The sequence below is a fragment of the Wyeomyia smithii genome, chromosome 3 (assembly GCF_029784165.1).
Source record: "Wyeomyia smithii strain HCP4-BCI-WySm-NY-G18 chromosome 3, ASM2978416v1, whole genome shotgun sequence".
NCBI classification, from domain to species: Eukaryota; Metazoa; Arthropoda; class Insecta; order Diptera; family Culicidae; genus Wyeomyia; species Wyeomyia smithii.
In genome coordinates, this window is record NC_073696.1 from 13,414,404 (window position 1) to 13,435,257 (window position 20,854).

Below are 20,854 nucleotides of genomic sequence, written 5' to 3' on the forward strand. Positions count from 1 at the left end.
CAACACAAACATGCATTTTTGCAAGGTTTTTTCCGCTAGCAGCAGCATTTGGTAAAACAGAAAATTCAATTAGCCGCTTCTGTAACAAAATTTCGAGGCAACAAAAGGTGCCAGTTGCCGATTATAGTTTCCTGGTTAGTCCGTCCAGAATTCCAGCCATTTGTTTGCAGTGTTTTGCAGTAGCCATTTACTACTAAAGCCACCAGCATAACGGGTGAAACCGGCACGAGATGACCGGTACTATTTTGTATTTCCTCCTTTCAGCTGCTATCACCTAGCGTCCGCATGTCACTGGTGCGGTTTTGGAATCAGAATGATGGGGCGCCGGCCGCTGTCGTAAAATTAACACCAACAAAAAGATGCATATTTGCAAGGTTTTTTCCGCTAGCAGCAGCATAAACATCGGAAACAGAAAGTGACAACAACAATAACAACAAAATCAGATCGATTGTATTCGTTAGTGTCGACTGTGCTTGGGAAGAGAGGTAGTGATTGGCTGCGCGGTATGATTTAGACAATCGATATTAATTACCAATTTTTCAATAGTGTATCTCAAACAATAGTTTGTTTTTGTTACATAAATTTAACCGTAAAAGAATTTCTGATCGTTTGATGCCAAAACCTCGAAAACTTGATTATAGATGACTGCAAAATAAGCGCTCAAAACCTGACCACTTTTCGCTGGTTTTCCCTGGTTGAATTACTAGATTTTCAAATTCAGTGGCCTAACTTCGATATAGACGTTAGTCAACGTCAAAAAGAGGGATGGGCTACATAAATGATGGAATGGTAGAGACAAATGTTTCTTGAAAGCTGCGCCGGCCGCTGTCATAATATTAACACCAACACAAACATGCATTTTTGCAAGGTTTTTTCCGCTAGCAGCAGCATTTGGTAAAACAGAAAATTCAATTAGCCGCTTCTGTAACAAAATTTCGAGGCAACAAAAGGTGCCAGTTGCCGATTATAGTTTCCTGGTTAGTCCGTCCAGAATTCCAGCCATTTGTTTGCAGTGTTTTGCAGTAGCCATTTACTACTAAAGCCACCAGCATAACGGGTGAAACCGGCACGAGATGACCGGTACTATTTTGTATTTCCTCCTTTCAGCTGCTATCACCTAGCGTCCGCATGTCACTGGTGCGGTTTTGGAATCAGAATGATGGGGCGCCGGCCGCTGTCGTAAAATTAACACCAACAAAAAGATGCATATTTGCAAGGTTTTTTCCGCTAGCAGCAGCATAAACATCGGAAACAGAAAGTGACAACAACAAAGTCAGATCGATTGTATCCGTTAGTGTCGACTGTGCTTGGGAAGAGAGGTAGTGATTGGCTGCGCGGTATGATTTAGACAATCGATATTAATTACCAATTTTTCAATAGTGTATCTCAAACAATAGTTTGTTTTTGTTACATAAATTTAACCGTAAAAGAATTTCTGATCGATTGATGCCAAAACCTCGAAAACCTAATAATAGATGACTGCAAAATAAGCGCTCAAAACCTGACCACTTTTCTCTGGTTTTCCCTGGTTGAATTACTAGATTTTCAAATTCAGTGGCCTAACTTCGATATAGACGTTAGTCAACGTCAAAAAGAGGGATGGGCTACATAAATGATGGAATGGTAGAGACAAATGTTTCTTGAAAGCTGCGCCGGCCGCTGTCATAATATTAACACCAACACAAACATGCATTTTTGCAAGGTTTTTTCCGCTAGCAGCAGCATTTGGTAAAACAGAAAATTCAATTTGCCGCTTCTGTAACAAAATTTAGAGGCACCAAAAGGTGCCAGTTGCCGATTACATTGTTGTTTTCTGGTTAATCTACTAAGCGCCACCAGCATAACGGGTGAAACCGGCACGAGATGACCGGTACTATTTTGTCTTTCCTCCTTTCAGCTGCTAACACCTAGCGCTGTCGTGGAATTAACATCATCATAAACATGCATTTTTGCAAGGTTTTTTTTTCCGCTAGCAACAGCAATTGTAAAACATAAAATTCAACTAACCGCTTCTATTATAAAACTGCGAGGCACCAAAAGGTGCCAGTTGCCGATTTCTTGTTTACTGGTTTCCGTCCAGAATTCCAGCCATTTTAGTACTTTGCAGTAGCCACCAGCATCACGGGTCAAACCGGCACGAGATGACCGGTACTATTTTGTTTTTCCTCCTTTTAGCTGCTAACACCGAGCGTCCGTATGTAGCCGGTACGGTTTAGTAATGAAACTGATGGGGTGAAATGTTCGAACGGTACGTTTTATACCAAGGCTTCGTCAGATAAATAAAAAGAGGGATGGGCTACATAAATGATGGAATGGTAGAGACAAATGTTTCTTGAAAGCTGCGCCGGCCGCTGTCATAATATTAACACCAACACAAACATGCATTTTTGCAAGGTTTTTTCCGCTAGCAGCAGCATTTGGTAAAACAGAAAATTCAATTTGCCGCTTCTGTAACAAAATTTAGAGGCACCAAAAGGTGCCAGTTGCCGTTTATAGTTTCCTGGTTAGTCCGTCCAGAATTCCAGCCATTTAAGTGTTTTGCAGTAGCCATTTACTACTAAAGCCACCAGCATTATGGGTGAAACCGGCACGAGATGACCGGTACTATTTTGTATTTCCTCCTTTCAGCTGCTATCACCTAGCGTCCGCATGTCACTGGCGCGGTTTTTGTATCAGAATGATGGGGCGCCGGCCGCTGTCGTAAAATTAACACCAACAAAAAGATGCATATTTGCAAGGTTTTTTTCGCTAGCAGCAGCATAAACATCGGAAACAGAAAATGACAACAACAATAACAACAAAGTCAGATCGATTGTATCCGTTAGTGTCGACTGTGCTTGGGAAGAGAGGTAGTGATTGGCTGCGCGGTATGATTTAGACAATCGATATTAATTACCAATTTTTCAATAGTGTATCTCAAACAATAGTTTGTTTTTGTTACATAAATTTAACCGTAAAAGAATTTCTGATCGATTGATGCCAAAACCTCGAAAACCTGATTATAGATGACTGCAAAATAAGCGCTCAAAACCTGACCACTTTTCTCTGGTTTTCCCTGGTTGAATTACTAGATTTTTAAATTCAGGGGCCTAACTTCGATATAGACTTCGATATAGTCAACGTCAAAAATCACTCTTTATTAACTGATGATTATTAATTTTTTTCTCTACGTGATGTTTATACATGGTTTACCTTAATTTATCTGCATCGATACCAACATAAATCTACAGAATTAACCGCTACAGTCGACAAACAAATAAACAGTAACATCATAGTTAAAGGATTGGTAAACGGCTGGGCAATGCGTACCAGCAGTACACCCGTACTAGTTGGCATAAAATAGACCCCAGTGTGGTCCATAGCATAATGCCCAGCAACTCCTATCCCTACCTCCACGTGGTACCGACTGGGATACGAGCAACCAAGGGAAGATCGGTTATCCGGTGGGAACTTGGTCGTATGCTGACAGGGAAGGGGGAGTTGTTCTCCTTGGAGAGCAGCTTGCCTGAGCGTCTGTTCCCCAGGTCAGGGGCGGCTCAAACAGCGACTGATCCGGAGCGGACGGCTGAACTATGAAATGCGGTGTCTCGCCAGCTACACCCAAGACGGCAGCCCCGTCGCGAGACTAGGCATCGCAGCCCTAGTAAGGCAGCATGCTAAAAATAAACATACTACGAACAATCCAGAGAATGATACGAATCGGAACAATCGGTATAGACCTAGGCAAACGAAAAAGGACAACGATTGGAAACTTGGTACTTGGAAAGTTAGGACTCTGCTCGAACCGGCACGCGTGGGCATCTTGGCCAGAGAGCTACGGAAGGCAAAAGTGGAGGTAGCAGCCATACAAGAGGTGCGTTGGCCTAAAACCGGGGAACGTGAATTCCGGGCGGTCGATCCGACCGCGGGCACTTCTTTCAAGTATCACATCTACTACAGTGGCGGCGATAGAGCGGAACGGGGCGTCGGTTTCGTACTACTTGGAAACCAAATGAAGCGTGTTATTAGGTGGAGGCCTATTAATGACCGTCTATGCGTATTGAGGATCAAGGGCAGATTCTTCAATTACAGCCTTATCAACGTGTACGCGCCGACAAACGATAAAACCGATGACGTAAAGGAGGAGTTCTATGAGCTCCTCGAGAAAACGTATGGAGAGTGCCCACAACACGATATAAAAATCTTCATCGGAGATACGAACGCACAAGTCGGACGAGAGGAGTTCTTTCGTCCCGTTATTGGTAGGGAAAGCCTTCCCTCTACCACCAACGACAACGGCTTTAGGCTAGTGAACTTCGCCGCGACCAGGGGAATGGCCATCTGTAGCACCCATTTTGCACGTCTGTATATTGGGAAGCACACCTGGAGACACCCCAATGGAGAGGCCTGCTCCCAGATCGACCACATGCTGATCGACGGCCGGCACTTCTCAGACGTCATAGATGTGCGGTCCTTTCGAGGGCCAATCATCGACTCGGACCACTATCTCGTGGTAGGCAAGATTCGCGCCCGGTTGTCCAATGTATTTAAATCGAGATAGGCGAGAAAGATACATCTGGACATTCAGAGGTTATCAGCGGAAGGAGTTGCTGCAGAGTATACTCGGAAAGTTGATAGACGGATCGGTGGACCAGCTGGAGTGGGCCTGAACGAGCAGTGGAAGCACATCCATGATGCGGTCAGCGAAACAGCGCGAGAGGTGATGGTGGCATGACAACGGGAACCACGCGTAGTGGGTGGTTCGATGCTGTGTGCCTAGAGGTGACGGAGGAGAAGAATCGAGCCTACGCCAACACGTTAGTAGCAGCTAATCGTGTAACGCGTCAGATGCGGGAGAAATACCGGGAGGCAAGAGCTGCCGAAAAGAGGCTTCATCGCCGTAAGAAACGTGAGCACTACGATTGCGTCCTCGCGGAGGCGGAGAATTGCTTCACCAGGCACGACACGAGGAGCTTCTATAGAACGATCAACGGAATCAGAAACCGGACCGTGCCAGTACCTGCCATGGGCAATGACAGGGAGGGGAACCTGATTACCGATAAATCGCAGGTGGCCAGGCGTTGGAAGCAACATTTCGAAGTGGTGTTGAACGGCGAGGAAGGGAAGAGAGTCGTCGAGGGGAACAGGATAGAAATTGGGGAGGACGGACAAGCTGTGGATCCACCAACATTGGACGAGGTGAAGAATGCTTGCAACGAGCTAAAAAACAACAAAGCCGCTAGGAAGGACGGCTTACCGGCCGAACTTTTCAAAGTTGGGAGCGAGCGACTGTGTAGTGCAATTCACCAGATTATCCTAAGGGTATGGTCTGAGGAACAACTACCTACGGACTGGTTGGAAGGACTCATATGCCCTATCTACAAGAAGGGACATAGACTCGAGTGTAGTAATTATCGAGGCATAACCCTCCTCAATTCCGCTAAACAAAATTCTCTCCCGTATCCTGTTCCAGCGACTGAGGCCGTTGCAGGAAGCCTTTGTTGGAGAATACCAATGCGGTTTTCGAGTGGGGCGATCTACAACGGACCAGATGTTCACCTTGAGACAGATCCTCGACAAGTTTCGAGAACACAACCTGAAGACACATCATATGTTTATGGACTTTCGAGCGGCGTACGATACAGTGAAACGCAACGAGCTATGGCAAATAATGCTAGAACATGGTTTCCCAACTAAACTGATTAATCTGATACGTGCGACGCTCGACGGTTTCACATCATGCGTCAGGACAGCGGGCGAATTTTCGGACGCGTTTGTTAGATGGTTAGATGGTCTGAAGCAAGGTGACGGGCTCTCGAACTTGCTGTTCAACATAGCTTTGGAAGGTGCGATACGAAGGGCAGGTGTGCAGAAGAGCGGCACCATCATCATTAAGTCTCAAATGCTTCTGGGCTTTGCGGACGACATTTATATAATTGGTGTTAACCGTAGAGCAGTTGAGGAGGCCTTTACGGCTCTCAAAAGGGAAGCTGCGAGAATTGGACTCACCATAAACACTGCCAGAAACGAAGTACATGGTGGCTGGCAGAGAGCGTGGTAGTTCTACGGGTGTTGGTGCTGCGGTGGAGATGGATGGGGATACTTTCGAAGTGGGCGACGAATTTATTTATCTTGGTACTCTTGTGACATGTGACAACGAGGTGAGCCGCGAGGTGAAGAGGCGGATTGCGGCGGCGAATAGGGCTTATTACGGATTGCGTAGCCAGCTTAGGTCCCGTAGCCTACAGATCCGTACGAAATTTGCGCTCTATAGGACTCTGATCCTCCCGGTGGCGCTCTACGGACATGAATCGTGGACGTGGAAGGAGGCCGATCGACGAGCGCTTGGGGTCTTCGAGCGTAGAATCCTGCGATCAATACTCGGAGGCAAACTAGAGAACGGAGTGTGGCGCAGGCGCTTGAACCACGAGCTGTACGAAGTATACAAACACGCTGATATTGTCAAGCTGATGAAACACGGCAGGTTACAGTGGGCTGGCCATGTAGCACGGATGGCGGATGAGCGACCGGCAAAGATAATATTTAGTAGAGAACCGGATAGAGGCCGACGACTTCGAGGCAGACCGCGCACGCGCTGGATGTGTGCTGTCGACGAGGATGCCAGAGCAGCGGGTGTAAGGTGAGACTGGAGAGTAGCAGCCCAAGACCGAGTTTTGTGGAGACGTATTCTGGATTCGGCATAGGATCTTAATGATCTGTCGCCATAAAAGTAAAGTAAAAGTAATTAATCATAGTTAAATGTAAAACTTTATGAACATATCCAATGTCTTCTCTAATTATTATTGTTCCAATGCTGTTTTTGAATTATCTGGTTCTTGAAAATGAATCGATCAGGTGATATTTCAATAAATTTAATAGTACCTCAATTATCTGCAACCAATGCTGGTTACACTGCATCAACGAGAGCAGTCTCCTGAAAAACGTTACCAATACCACTACAAATCATTATGACGATACCAACACCGATGAAATCGTTCTAAACAAAGTGGAGCTGTCAAATACATTCAAAATACGCTAGAGCATCAAATGCGTTATGACCAACGCACATGCTTTGTACTGGTTCCAAACTAGATCATTAAATGCTCTAAAAAAGCTCATAAATGATCTGGTTACGCACACTCTAACTTTTTCGTGTAATCTAATCTTTTAAACGCGGTACAATCAACCGCGTAAAAAAAGACCCCAGAGTAACTTTTAACGGCAGAGTTGTGTAGTAATTTTACTTGAAAAAAAAATAACACACAAAAAAATAATACAATTCCAATCAAAATAATTTATGAGTATCGCTGTGGATTAACGCTATAGATATTTTAGAGCCGAAACGGTTTATTTGATCAAAAAAGTGTTTTCTTTTCGAAAAACATGTTCAGGCCAAAAATAATCATATATGATTTTTTTCGTGGGGTTGCACGAGTTTTTTACGCAGATTTTCAACTAATGCGTTATTTTATGCGGATTTTTGAATTATCGTGTTTTGCGGGGATTAAAAGACTTAAGCAGGTATTAGACGAAGCGAATATTTGCTATTTTTGGTACGATCTCCATTTGCACAAAATAAAATCCGTACCAAAAATAGCAAATACTTGCTTCGTGTAATACCTGCTTTAGTCATGAAAAAAAATCTCCACCCTACAAAGGATCCACAATGACCATGAAAGAGGACAATTTTAAACACTGGTCGAAGAATATCTCGAGTTTTTGCTAAATCCTTTCTCGGTGGTTTACTTTACACAAATTTTTAACTAACCGCAGTTTTTTTCACGAGGATTTTCGAATTTAAGCGTTTTTGCGCGGATTTCAAATTAACGCGGTTTTTTACGAGGCGCGAATCTCTCGCGCTGAAAAAACTGACTGTACGGAAAATTAAAATATTGAATTTTGCCTTTATATTGACCACTATCATAATCAAACAAGATCCAAACATTTTTGGACAGTTTTCTTATTTATATTTTCAAAAAAGGCTTTTTTCACTCGGTCTCATACAAATTTGGAAGGCATCCTCTACGTTAAAAAATACCATATTGTTCTCGTTCTGCATCTTTTTAATTTCATTAAGAAAAAATAAACAGAGCTTCTAAATTTATTTGTAATAATTCACTTCTACAGTTCCTTTTTGGTCAACGCATTTGCGTTTTGGGCAAGAAAGAAAGAGAAAAAAGTTTGTGAAGCTATACTCGTTTGCAATTTTGCAAGTATATATACTCCATTTCACCGCCGTATAAGTGGAAACCTGACACCATCAGTTCCACATGCTCCAAAGCAAATTGATACTAGTACATAATGTCATTTTTCAAGGTGTGTAAATTTTGCCACATACTTTGTATACACGATTTTTGAGTGAGTTTAGCATCTAGTAGGATACCAAAATCGTAAACTTGGTTCACTATCTTAAGGGCACGCCCGTCGATTTGGTGGTTGAAAAGTATTTGACAATCAACAGATTGAACTACTGGATATAATTTCAGATCATCGCCATACACTAATTTGTAGTCGACTCCAAGCTGCAAGACAATGTCGTTGAAGAATAATATGAACAACAGAGGTTCTAAATTGCTGCCTCGAGGAACACTGGGAAAGTTTGATTACTGATGCGAGTAAATACTGAAAACAGGGGTGACATTGCGCATTTCGTTTCAAGTAACTCGAACAAAACTAAAAGATCGCTGGTGGCGGTTATGTTTCGTTTTTCGTATTTTTTTCGACATTGCGGGTTAGATGAGCTGAAAGACAAATGACTATGACAGCTCCTTTTGAGCTTAAAGCAGAACTGGCAGTATTGACGTACTCGAGAACAGCAAAAATCGTTCGAATCGAGCTGCACAATGCCCCCCAGTAATCAGTGCAAACCGAAGTAAATCACAGAAGATAATTGCATTGCAGACTCGATAAAACAGGTGTTAAAGAGGCAAAATCTACACCCATTCGGGCCTGAGGAACGCGAGTTGATGGCAATATGCAATATTATGTATGAAGTCACAAACCACGTAAGGATTTTTTTAGGAATTTTCGAATCAAACAGAATTGCAGAATTGAACACATGTAAATGAAATGAAAAAAATATATTTTTCTGCTAGTAACATTCAATAAATTTTCATGTTTAATTAGTTTTATTTCGTTGAGAAAATTTTACTAATTTTTGAAAATATTCTGATGTGAACAGATTGGGTTATAAATTAACTTTACATTTGATACTTTTATTTAACCTCTCAGCTGGTCTCGAGGTACGATGCTTGCTAGAAAACAAGCCAGTCCTTTTATATTCGAATCTTGACTCGGGAGAGACTGTGTGAGAGTCAGAAGGATCGTAGGGCTAGCCCCGCAATTGTCCTTAACACTTCACAGATGGCCGCGAATTGTGTATATAATAAAAAAAATCCGATTGCGGAATGCAGCACTACGGCATTGCTTTGCATATTTCCATGCTTACGCTTATACAGCACAAAATCGGGTGGCGATATGTTTACTTACCCACTGTTGTACAAAACAATCACCAGAAAGAACAACGGAAAATTGAGTAAAATGTGTGTGAATTAATTTAAGTGGACACAGCTATTGTTGTTCGAGTGTAAATCAACGTTCAGATAATATCATCCGTTGCAGTCGATAATCTCGACAGCAGCGCCAGAAAATGTGCATTTGTCAAACTTGGAAACCGCTAAAATTGTAAATGATTGTATACCAGCGCCGCAAAATGTAACGTTATTACAATTATTGGTCACTTCGTTTAATGCACCAGGTAGAGTTATTATTTGTTGTGACATTTACGAATTTTAATTATTTCAATCGTATAAATAAGGTTACAACTGCGTTTAAAAAATGCCATGGCTAATGAAAATTGCTAAATTTCGTGGGAATAGACGTAAAAGCGATTCATAATTGTAGCTGACCCATAATTGTGAAGGGACTGTTATAAAAAATTCGTGTTATTGATTATTGCTATCATTATACAGTTGAAAGTATGAATTTGAATATTAACAACTCTGAAATCATTTCGTTTGCTGATTCTGACTTTACGCTACGCCACAGTTAAGTCAATCGCTAATAAAAAAACAAAAACAAATATTGAATAACAATGATCTTAGGTAAGCGGCCAAGGCAGAAGAGCAAAGTGTCATCGAAACAGTGACACACATTTGCCTCAGGTACGGTGACACCTTCGTTCGATTCACCTGTTATAAAGATAGCTTATGATGCACGTTATTTCTCAAAATGACCATCATAAACGCTCACCAGGGTTTTTTTTTTCATCAACGAACATGCACTTAGTATTCGCAAAAAAAATATATTACATCTGACGTTCAATTCAAGTCGATCTGAATAAGGCAAATCACTCGTTCACATCAATGTGATAACTTATTGCGACGAAAGGCACTCTTCTGAATCATTTCATTCGTCTGCTGGTATGCATGCCTCGTTCGTGTTGGCAATGATTATGATGGTACTAGGCAACAATCGTTAAATAAGAAATGAGAGTGCTTGCTTTCTGCGGAACTCGTTGCATTCGACTCAATTAACAGAATGAACTCGGTCAAACTGTAGCTTCTAATTCATGGATAACAAACGAACAGTTATTTTTTATCTCTGAATTGAGGTGTGCAATTAAGTAAACATTGCCAAAGCTCTTATACTCTCCCAAATACGAACAATGGTATTCCGGCCGGCTTTTTCGTTCACACTCCGCGCTTTAAGGGGGTCTCCTTAGCAATCGGAAGGGGTTTTTTCTATTTGAGGTGGAAAAAGCGACACAAAAAATGTTTTTTTACATTTATTAAAAGGTGAATTTAGACATGAGATCTATACAAAATTACATTCACTGTAAAGATGATTAAAGTACGCTACTATTCAACAACATTTATTGAACCTAATGCGTTTTTTTATGATTTTAAGCGCTTGTGTTACTATAAAAGTAGCGAAAATAGAGATTCAATAATATATTTGATGTTTATTTGTACACAATTTTTCACAAAAGTGCATGGTTGAGTTGTTAGCGACGAGCCGCTGAGTAAGATTTTGTCACAAACTTTTTCAAACCACTGTTAAGTAGACCCCTTTAATATCCATCGAACATTCTGGCACGTTCAACGCAGAGCGCAGCGTAAAGCCCCTTTCGCCATAAATCGATGAAAAAAATTAAAGCAGTGACAGTCGTAGGTACGTGAAAACTGAAACTGGGGATTCCCCAGTCGTGTTTGCCCCACGCTTACAGATTACTAATATAGTTGCATAATGATTTTTTTACAACTGATTACATTTCAGTTGGATATTCTACCATCGGATGTTAACCTTAAACTGCTTTTCGTCGCTGTATGACAAATACAGCACCGGCGCGCAATTTATTCTTCTTGGGTTCGCACTATGTGATTTTTCGATCGACTATGTTCTCTCATTGTCATCATGTTCATTCTATAACACCAACTTAGTTTCCTGGAACCGAAATCATCGTTAATTGTTCTTCTTTTTTCATATTTTAAGTATCTTTTTTCACAACAAAAACGCATATTATATCAACCAATTCTGGGATTTCATGATGCGACTTCGCTAGCAGTGAATCCGCAAACATAAAGTTGACTAATGATTAGGCCGCCATAGGTTAAGTATTTAAAACCGGCTCGTGGTCCAATGCAAAGCGTGCCAATCGGCAGCCGGTCATAGTAAATATGCAAATGTTCCAACAGTATTGTTTCCACCATACCAAATACCAAAACGAAGAGGTTGAATAATCCGCATAATGTTCGCACAAATGTGCAAGAAAATCGATTCCAACCACACCCTGATACCAAAGTAAACTCTAAATTCCGTACTTTTTCATAGCAGCGCAATCCAAGAACAGTAAGCAAGATACTGTTTCCTAACATCCTGCCTCCAAACCAGAACCGCTGAGGAAACAGAAGAAAAAAAAAACACAAACAAAGCAACACTTGAGTTATGATGTCACCCACGGGGTTGCAATTTGTCGCATAGTGCAAAGCAATCAATTCGGGTCACACCGGCTTTTTTTAGCATGTGGGCGCGGCCAGCCACCGCGGCGGCGTTGTTTTGGTGACCATAAACGAATTCGCACAGATCACGGCTTTTTCAGCAATAGCGCTAGCGCGATGACGAAATTGTTTATACCTTATGAAAGTTTCTCATTCGAAGGTCGAAGGTCATCGTCGGAATCGACCCTTAGAACAGATGGATGTCACTAATGGATTAGCAATGACTACTCGGTGATTGGTTGAAATTTGAGCGGTAAAAGCCGTAATGTGAATTACCTAGAGCTTCATTTCTGATGGATACAGAAGTTTGGCAGCATGCAATGAGAGAATTGAAAGTAGTCTTACTGGAAGTATTGGTATTGAATGAACCTTTACAAATCTTAAATTTAGTACTTATACTCATCTTTTTTACTGCGTTTAACATCCCGAATTTACAAGTGATTCAAAAAGTTTTGGAATGCAAGAGATAATGACAATCAAGCTTGTAAGCGGTCAACACTTCCATTTCATTTTGCTTCTTTAGTGTGCGTCGCAAAAAGGTTTCGCTCGTAAATGTAGAACAACCGTCGCTTCCACCCAAAGAACAGATGGTCAATTGACACTCACGCATCGGAGAGATGCACACTGTCACTCGTTTGGCGATGTTATTTTGGCCTATTTCTGTCTACTCAGTTCTTTTTATGTTGAGAAATATTATTACAGGATCAATGATATAAGTAATTTCCAAAATTTACACACACAACGTGCGTTATTCTCATTGCTAGGAAAAATGTCAAAATACGTTTGAGAAAAAAAACGTCGTGGTGGCGAGTGCTTGTTTGACATGTTTTTTTAAGGGTGGATTTGTTGGTAGCTTAAGTATTTATGATAAATATTAGTAAATAATGAGTATGTGTGTACAATCACAAATGGTGACTTCTCAACACTGTTAGAAATTTGTAATTTTAGTTGTTAGGATTTGTTTGCTTTCGCAATTAGGACTTATCATTCGTAGGGATTTAAACCTACTTGTCAGAAAAGGGGAAGTAAACTTACAACTAACTTAATTGCTAACTTATTGGCTATAAAGAGAGCTTATCGCAGCAATTGAGGATTGCAACGATTTCTGTCGAAAATTGTTAATAATTTTATTTGACATAGCTTCTAGTGGTTCAACACCAGTAAGTCTATGTAATTCGAGTGTACCAAACCGAGGAGGACGCTTCAAAATCATTTTGGAGCATTTTCTTCCTTGTTGAACAGCAATTTGACCAGATCGGTACAGCATAAAGCATTGCTGGTCTAAAAATTTGTTTGTAAATTAAAAGTTTGTTCATTAAACAAAGTTTAGAATTCCTGTTAATGAGAGGATATGAACATCTCGTATATTTGATGCACTTGGCTTGTATACTCTCAATGTGCTCTTTGAAAATAAGTTTTTTATCGTAAATTAGTCCCAAGCAAGCATGGAAAAGCTCACTCACTAGCAATATTTCATGCAAATGTGTTCTTTGATTCATCAGTTATCGTTCAACTATTTCCACTCGCGTACAAGTTTTCCATAGAAACGCTGTTGATTGTTTTTCGCTTCTAAGAGTTCCGACTACCATAGAAGGAGACTGAATGATTCAAACACGATAGTATTTATTGTATCCAAGCTCACTTGCATTCAACATTATCGCGAGAATCTTTGAGAAGTTATCGCCAGTGATACAAAACTATGAATCCAAATGAACGTTAGATTGCGTTCAATTGTTTGCTTACCGGAGGAAGCAGATATCATCAATGCTAACGGAAATTGCAGCATGGTGCATTAGCATGGGATACTTGATATCACCAAGAATTATCGTGGTATATCACGGTGAAAGCACGACGTGGAGTAGCCGAATTCAGCCTACAAGCAGCCAACATTTGAAAGAATCATTGCGATCGCTTGAGTGCAATCGTTTACGATTCTTTCGTGAAACACTCGCTAGATGTAGCTCGCTCCGCCTAAAGCAGGCAATACTGAAACAAAATCATCAAAGAAAGCTACCATATATTTCATTGCTTTAAGTTGTCTATTGCAAGCTTGAGAATGTGTAACTTTTAATAGCGATGGTTTGCTAGGATTGAAAGCTTATAAATAGCACGTTCAGAAATGATACCTGAAAGATTGTTATGCGATACGAGTTTTTCCATCCTTGGTCCCAAGTACTTAACCTTGTCAGACCAACTTAAAATAACCCCATTCATCTTGACAACGTGATTATTGTTTGGCTTGAGGAAAGAAGCCCTAGTCTTATGGGAAAAAAATATCATTTGAGTTTCAGAAGCATTGGGAGAGATTTTCCACTTTTGCAAGTAGGAAGAAAAAATATCTAAACATTTCTGCAATCGACTGCATATGACACGAAGACTTTTTCCTTTTACGGAAATGCTTCCCGGGCAGGAGAGCATAACAAAATCATAACTCATCAATTACATATTCAGCTTTGAGGACTTATTGTGTTATTCGAAAGATATTCATGTTTCAAATATGCATATGAAAATATCATAAAATGTTGATATCATATCTCGCTATGCCTTCAATAAGATATTTGAGTTGATTTTAAAATATATCATTAAAAATAAGTTTTTAAGTGAAAATTGTTCATTATAGATTATTTATTGTATATCAGTTATGCATTCAGTGTTCAATATGTTGAAAATATATGAATCGTGCATTTTCGTTATTTTTAATGCAAATTATTGGTTTGTTATTGAAATATCAAGCTTTGTTATTCATATAGTCTTGGAGGAACAATATTTTGGTATTATTTCTTGTTATTTTACCAACTATGTAAACCATATTAAGATCATAATGAGGTGTATTTCCAATATCTGGTTGTGATATTATAATGATATTTTCTCCTGCTCGGGTTGTGTCATCGCAGAACAATGACTTTATGCATCCTGGAGGCCAATCAGGAAGATCTTGTTTGACATGTTTGTTCAAGACAGCGAGCCTTTCCACCGTCAGAAGAAAAAGAAGGCGATTATCGCAGCGGAGAATTGTTCTATCGTGACCATTTACAAACCTGGTGGCAATTTCACGATAGTTGCGAACGTTAGATTTCGCACCTGATTCAAAAATATGCACCAAATAAGAAAATTTGCAAGTTTCAGGGAATTTAAAAAATGAAAGCTTTCATGGTTGGTAAACACTTGTACTAGTTAGCATAAAATAGGGTGTGGTCCAAAGTATAATGCCCAGTAACTCGAATCCCTACCTCCACGTGGTACCGACTGGGAGAAGAGCAACCAAGGGAAGATCGGTGAACTGGTGAACCGGTGGGAACTTGGTCGTATGGTGACAGGGAAGGAAAGGAGCTGTTCTCCTAGTAGGGCAGCTTGCCTGAGCGTCTGTTCTTCATCTTAGGGGCGGCCTAAACAGCGTCTGATTCGGAGCGGATGGGTGAATTATAAAATGCAGTGTCTCGCTAGCTACCCCCAAGACGGCAGCCCCGTCGCGAGACTAGGCATCCACCACGTCGACATCGTTGCATTCAGGAGCTTTGCCGGAAGGGAAAGAAGGTACGAAGAATTTGTGGGCGCAGAGCACAGTACTACTAGAACTGCAGCCCAACCAATTAGTTGGTTACCAGCTTTATAGTGCTGGGCAGGATGCAGAGTCGTGTGATTAAGTGGCAGGCGATCAGCCGGTTCTACAACTACACTATCCTCAATGTGCACTGCCCTCACGAAGGAAGACTCGATGTAGCGTTCTACGCACAGCTGGAGAAACTCTACGATAGCTGCTCGCGTAGAGACACAAACATCGTCATCGGGGACATGAACGCTCAGATCGGTAAGGAAGACATATACAAACCGGTGATCGGCCCGCACAGCCTGCACACCGTGACAAACGACAACGGCCAGCAATGCGTCAACTTCGCAGCTTCCCGAGGACTGGTAGTCCGAAGTACCTTCTTTCCCCGAAAGACATCCACAAAACCAAAAACCAAATTGACCATGTTCTTTTCAGACATTACAAACGTACGCACCAATGTCGGTGAGGATATTGGCTCGGACCACTACCAAGTTGCGGTATCTTTGCACTCAAAACTGTCGACCGTATACCACGCGACGACACCGTAAATGAGATGAACCGGACCTGGGCGATATACCTGAGCAGGTCAACGGGAGAAAAAAAGGCCATTTACAAACGGGCACGGAACGACATGACCACGATTCTCAAACGAAAGAAGCGCCAGTAAGAGGATCGTGAACATGAGAAGCTGAAGCAGCTTTACCATGCCAGTGATTCGCGGAAGTTCTACGAGAAGGTTAACCAGTTTCGCAGACGCTATGTGCCGCAAGCCGAAATGTGCAACGACGCGGATGGGAACCTTCTCACGGATGCCAGCGAGGTGGTTGACAGGTAGAAGGAGTACTCCGAAGGACACCTAAATTGCGATACAATAAACAGAAGCGGAGCAGGAACTGACCTGGGAGCACCAGAATAAGATGACCGAGTATCAGCTCCCGAAACTTATGAAGTTCTTTGTGAGATCAGAAGGCTGAAGAACAACAAAGCCGCAGGCGAAGACGTACTGTCGAACGAGCTCTTTAAACATGGGAAAGAAGCGCTGTCTAGAGCGTTGCAATGAGTCATTTTCAGGATTTGGGAGGAAGAAAAATTGCCAGACGAGTTTGTGGAGGGAGTCGTCTATCCCATTTACGAGGAAGGCGACCAGCTGAAGTGCCGCAACTACCGCGGTATCTCGTTCATCAATGCCGCCTACAAAATACTCTCACATATCCTGTTCCGCCGCATATCACCTTCAACCAGGAGGTTCGTGGGCCAGTACCAAGCGGGCTTGATGGGAGCCCGTGCCACCACGGACCATATCTTGTCAATCCGACAGATCTTACAGAAATGTCGCAAGTACAACGTGCCCACACATCACATCCATCGACTTCACGACGACCTATATTACGGTCGATCGAAAAAGCTATGGCAAGCGTGTTTTCCGGGGAGACTACCGAGCCCCTTTGAATCGCGCAGAGGGTTAAGGCAAGGTGATGGACTTTCCTGTTTACTGTCAAACATCGCCCTTAAGGGTGTGATCCGAAGGGGGGGTATCGACACGAGGGGCACGATTTTCACAACGTCTGTTTAACTTCTGGGCTTCGCGGATGACTGTGACGTCATAATACGTAACTTTGTGACGGCAGAGGAAACTTACTGAAAGTCGAAGCCGGACGAATCGGACTACGGATAAATATACGGTGATGAGCTGGTAACCGCCGACAATACGATCGGTAGTCCTCTACGGAATCGAGACAACAACGCTTCTCACGAGTTTTCGAACGGAAGGTGCTGCGGACTATCTCCGCTGTAGTACAGACGGATGAAGGAGAATGACGACGGCGCATGAACTATGAGCTGCACGCGCTGCTTGGAGAGAACCCCAATGCACATCTGGCGAAAGTCAATAGCTTGCGGTGGGCCGGTCACGCCGTAAGGATGCCGGACGACAACCCTGTGAAATCACTTCCCTTCAGCAACCCTGCCGGCACCGGAAAAAGAAAGGCTCCAGATCGAAGGAGACTTGCGGATGATAAGACGCCTGGGGAACTGGCGAAACACAGCCCAAAACCGAACAAAATGGTGATAACTCGTCTCTCGTCTGATTGGTAAGGTAAGGTAAGCTTTCTTTTTTTTTTTTTGTAAATCTCGGTCTAACCTGTTTGCTTTATAAATTTAGCAAAAGTATTACCCTGAAATGATAAAGACTATGTTAGTGGTAAAAATAATCTAACATATAATATTTTTTTGTGTGAACTATTCCTTTCAAAATGATGTCGTAACTTAGCTCGGATCGATGGATTTTAATGATTCTTTTTATGTTTGTTATGTATTGCTATGCGGCAGATTCATATACCTTAAAAATGACGGAAATAAACTGCAAAGATTAAAAAAAATTTAAAGACAACAACGATATTAGAAAACCATAGATAATAACAGACTCATGCTAAAGTAGTGTCGTTGTCGAGTAAAGTAAAAACTCGTTTATGACATATAAATAATAGATCATTGCACGATGACGTCATTTGACAGTTCTGGAAGGTAAATTTTGGGAACTTAAATTTATTTCCGATGGAGCCGATAAAGGTTTTTGTTCTAATGCAATAGACGCTCCAAATTCTAACACCTTGTAAATAATCCTTCCGAAGCTGTCCCCAAAAGTGAGGTTAAACCGTTCCATGCAATGATCTATCTATCTATCTTCTATCTTCTTCTATTTATATAAAAGAGAAGTTTTGTATGTATGTTCCAGCATAACTCTCGAAAGTCCTGAACCAATTTCAACCAAACTTGGCATACGTGTTTTTTGTACAAAGGAAGTGGTCATAGAAACATTGGATAGGGGGTGGGATCCCCCTAAAGAAGGAGGGGGTCAAGGTAATAAATTTTCATACATAATGGAAACCTTTCATTGACATTTCTCGACTAACATTTGAAAAGGCAATAACAGCCATTGCCATGAAACAGAGAAAACTGAAGTCGACGCTCAGTATCTGATATTTAAATCCTATTTTAACGTTTCATATAAAAAGGTGTTTATTTTTATTGAAGATTGAAGCTGGTAGTATTATCTACCAATTACTAACACAAAACTGGTAAAAAACAGATTTGGGTGAGAAATGCCAAGAAAATACAATTAGGCCTTAATTATAATTTAGTTGCACTTATGCCATTATGATTCTTCTGTTTGCTGTCAACACTGGATTTACGCCCAGGAATAACATCAAATAAACTTTTCAGTGTACTTTTACACCCTGTCTTCTATGTCGGAATATTTTTTTTTTATTCTCACTTATTTTCCGTCGGTCTAGTTCCGCCACTGTTGTGGCCAATCGGCGACGCCCAGGGAGGCGACTCCACACCCAGGACCTTAACTCACGACCCGTTTATTAACGGACCGGCGCCAACGGCTTTACTTCCTCATGCGATGGAAGGCGTGATACCAGAGATTTTTCGCCTCAGAAAATCTCCCGGTGTCCGCTTGGATTGAATCTAGACCAGTTGGGTTGGTTGTGGGTGGATCACGCCACCTCACAACCATCGATATGTCAGAATAATTGTTAGAATGGACTTCCGTCCTTTTATCAACACAACAGAATACGTAATTCAAGACGTTTTTCTAGTCAGTAGTTTAAGTTAATAAAAAAATTTAATAATACACAAAACAAAGAACCTGTCAGCTTCAAATGAGATACGTTAATTGTAATCAACGATTCGGATAACACCACAAAAAAGTTTCTACGTTGGGGAACCTGACTTGCAACCAGCTGTTCTATTATCGTCTTCGACGGATGAGCAGCCGGTCACTTATCTGGAGCGCAATCAAGTTCTTCCGGCAAAATTCACTATTAAAGTAGGTAGGATAATTTGTTGTTGATCAAGTTGTTCTATTACCCAAACTTTTTAGTAAAGTAAGTTCATAGTAGCATTTGTCTTAAATGTAGGGCAGTAAACTTTTCGGATCCGTTAGTTTCTCCTGAGATAACAGTAGCGGTGTAAAAAATAAAAAAATAGAGAAATCTTTAATTTATATTTTTTACATTGCCATGAAACACTAACCGAGAAGCACATCTATACTTGTTTTGAACATTATTTCAAATACGAAAATAGACGATGTAACTGTGACTCCCATACGCTGTAACAACAAACTTGACAGGTGGAAGGCAGTAACTTGAGGGTGTAATTCCAATGATGCCATTTTAAAAGCGAAGTAAGACGGGGTAACAACACGCTTATGTATAAACATAGGATATGAACCATAATTATACTGGATAAGTTTTCGCACACAAAAATTCCCTAAAATGTTTATCAAGTACTACTAATCAATGGATACTGTTTACTGAGTTTGTTCCACCACCATGGAAATGGTTGAAAAGGCTATTGCGATAATATATTTAACAGAGAAATTTGTGGCGTAACAACAATGTGAACTGGAACTCAAAAAGTGGAATTACGTCTTTTGAGTTATGATGTTCATTTATGGAATTAGAGGTCTATTTTTCAAATCAGCCGAAAGAATTGCAATTTTCGTTGCATATTATTGAATAAACTCAATTTGCCTGAATTTGGCTGTTATTGCCTTTCCAAATGTTAGTCGAGATTTGATGATTTTCGGGTTCTTGGTCATATTTGGAGGCCAGAAGTTGATGTTCAGAGACCGGAACATGATGTTCGATGCCATTTTCAATCCAAGATGACGACTTCCGGTTTCTGGGAAGCCATTTAAAGCTGTGGAAACAAACCCCCCAAGGTTGGTATTTTCAGAGCAAAAATACCTCTTATGAACCGGTTATCGGTGTCTGACGATACTTTGAAACTTGGGTTGCCGACTTCCGGTTTCTGGAAATCTGCGAAAACTAATAATTGAATTATATACCTACTTGGCAATATGGGTATTTTCGGAATCGGAATGACATCGTCATACGAAAATCGGTCATATATTTCCAAATATTGGCCTTTTTTCAAACGTAGTGACCTCTGTTTGCAGCCGAAAATCGGCTTTCGTGCCAATGTTTCTAGAGAAGTGTTTCAAAACATCCAACCTGCTTTGATCCATTTTAGAAACGATTTCTTGACATATTTCATGCATAACTTGATAACGGAGAGTCCAATTTAGCGTTTTGGATAAAAAAATATGTTTGGAAAAATTGCTGAAGCTCGACTATTACCGAATAAAAATTTAGTTAAGAGCATCGATCAAATAAGATAAGAGCTCCTAAAATCCAGCTATACATTTAAAAAAAAGTTTTGTATGTATGTATCGAATGACGGTACCGATTTTAACCATACGTGTTTTTTGTACAAAGGAAGTGGTCATAAAATTATTGAGAAGAGGAAGGAGCAA

At 41.1% G+C, this 20,854-nt stretch overlaps 1 protein-coding gene across 7 annotated transcripts in view; it reads left to right on the forward strand.

Annotated features, from left to right (window-relative positions):
• LOC129726636 (kunitz-type serine protease inhibitor bitisilin-1-like) overlaps positions 1 to 20,854 on the forward strand; it is a 40,952-nt gene that overhangs the window by 11,272 nt on the left and 8,826 nt on the right. Inside the window, exons 1-3 of one of the 7 annotated variants that reach the window (XR_008728372.1) lie at positions 3,174 to 6,720; positions 8,466 to 8,594; positions 8,881 to 17,628. The exons of 2 other annotated variants lie outside the window; for them this stretch is intronic. The gene's annotated coding sequence lies outside the window, so the exon portion shown is untranslated. Of the gene's footprint in view, positions 1 to 3,173; positions 6,721 to 8,465; positions 17,629 to 20,854 lie in introns of those variants that run through there. 4 more of the 7 variants (XR_008728371.1, XR_008728375.1, XR_008728373.1 and 1 more) reach the window with 4 other exon arrangements.